General features: G+C 44.9%; 1 pseudogene; it reads left to right on the forward strand.

The window, feature by feature from the left end:
* Positions 1-546: 546 nt before the first annotated feature.
* Positions 547-1,484, forward strand: LOC141371701 (olfactory receptor 10J1-like; annotated as a pseudogene).
* The last annotated feature ends 735 nt before the right edge of the window (positions 1,485-2,219 follow it).

Consider the following 2,219-nt stretch of genomic DNA (forward strand, 5'->3'; position numbering starts at 1 on the left):
GAATTTTCTGTTTTAAAAAACAAACAAGCATTTCCAATGATAAACTTCCTTCCAATAATATTTTGAATGCGTGGTGCATGTCGTGCTACATTATTCCTCTATTACTGCTCAGTTCTAAAGATTTTCTAATTCCCATTATAAGTTCCTCTTTGAACTATAAGTTAGATTTTCAAACATTTCCAATTTTTCAAGTTTTTTGTGATAGTTTCTAACCTAATCACATAGTGGACATTTTAGAAAAATCTAGTTTTAAGAAATTTTTGAGACCAACGTCATGTGCCATACATAGGGTCAAGTGTCCTTGAAAAGAATGCTTTACCTCAAACTTTCAAATAATGTTGCTCGGACTTTCGCTATCTTTACGTCAGTTCTAGGGCTGAGTCTACCACGTCCCTGGAAAAGGCAGTTGATTCATGAAGTTTTGAACCAGGCTTTTGCGATACTGGATCTTTGCTCTTGATGGTGTGCTCACCAGGGGGCAGGGTGGTCTCTGGTATGAAGGGATGGTGTTGACCTTCTCTTTACCTTTCTGATTTGAGATCCTCAATGAAGACAGCCAACCACACAGAGGTGAGAGACTTTGTTTTCCAAGGTTTCTCCAACTTCCAAGAATATCAACTCACACTCTTCGCTGTGTTTCTGATGGTATACATCCTAACTCTGGTAGGCAATGTCATCATTGTGACAATTATCCGTATCGACCACCGCCTCCACAGCCCCATGTACTTCTTTCTAAGTGTTCTTTCCACATCAGAGACTTTCTACTCCCTGGTCATTATCCCACACATGTTTTCCGGCCTCGTAGGTCTGAGCCAATCCATCTCCCCGGTGGGCGGTTGGACTCAGCTCTTTTTCTTCCTTGGCTTTGCCATCACCAACTGCTTCCTGCTAGCAGTAATATGGTTTGATCGCTATGTGGCCATCTGCAACCCACTTCGTTACTCAGTCATCATGAATTGGAGGGTCTGTACCATCCTGGCATCCTCGGTCTGTGCCTCAGGGTTCTTGCTCACTCTGATTCAGGCTGTGGCCATTTTCAGACTGCCTTTTTGCAACTCCCTGATTGAGGATTTCTTCTGTGATGTTCGGCCTGTGTTGGAGCCAGCCTGTGCTGCTCCAATCATTAATGATACCCTGACCTTAATTATCACCCTGTTGGCCCTCACAGCCCCTTCCACCTTCCTCTTCATCTCCTACATCCTCTCCTCATCATCTCCACCATCCTCAAGATGGCCTCAGCTGAGGGCTGGAAGAAGGCCTTCGGCACCTGTGCCTCCCGCCTCACGGTGGTCATGGTCCACTATAGCTATGCCTCTGTCGCCTACCTCAAGCCCAAGTCCGAGAACATGAGGGATCAGGATCAGCCGATCTCAGTGACCTACACGGTCGTACCACCTTTACTTAACCCTGTGGTGTACAGTCTGAGAAACAAAGAAGTCCAGGGTGCTCTGAGGAATTTGGTGGGTAGGAAATCCCTTCCCTAAGATGAAATCTCTACCCTATAAACAGGCATGCATGTTTTCCAGATGGAAGCTTATAGGTAAAGTTATAGAGCCCAGGTTTCAAGCCCTTGGTGAAATCTACATCACAGCCAGGGCCAGAGCGGACGTGAAGTGAAGCTGGGGGTCAGCTTCTAATAATTGATTCTCACTTCCTCAACCTCTTTAACATAATAAAAACGTAAGTCACCCTGCAGACTTGTAAACAGACACCTATAGGCCCTAATCCAGGAGATAATTACAGGGTCAGGGTGTGATTCTAGTGTTTATCTCAAGCTTAAATTTAAAGTGACCAGTCCACTTTGCTGAAGTACAAACCACATTAAAGTCATACTGACTGAATCTTCTTTTAGCCTTAAGTTGGATGTTTGAACAAGTGGTTACTAGAAATGATACTGTGCAAAAATTAATCTCCTGTGTTTGAAAAAGATAAGCAAAGACAGAGATATCTTTTAGGAAATGGGTTTGGGATGAGCTAAAAACCTTCTAGAGAGAAGATTTTCTAGCAACCCCCTGCAAATTTCCGTATTACTCACATGTGGGGCAGCAAAGGAAAAGGAGCTGGGGTGAAGGGGAAGGGAAGTGAAGGACAGAGGACTCCTGGCCACACCCGACAGCCATGGAGCTCTGGCCGCGTGAACAGAGTGCACAGACCCAGTCTGATCCTTTGCTTCTTCAAGCTGAACATAAGCCACATGAAGGCGACCTTGTGGGGTTGAA

The sequence above is a fragment of the Callorhinus ursinus genome, unplaced genomic scaffold, assembly GCF_003265705.2.
Source record: "Callorhinus ursinus isolate GAN/ISIS: 27379988/994484 unplaced genomic scaffold, GSC_fseal_2.0 scaffold88, whole genome shotgun sequence".
NCBI classification, from domain to species: domain Eukaryota; kingdom Metazoa; phylum Chordata; class Mammalia; order Carnivora; family Otariidae; genus Callorhinus; species Callorhinus ursinus.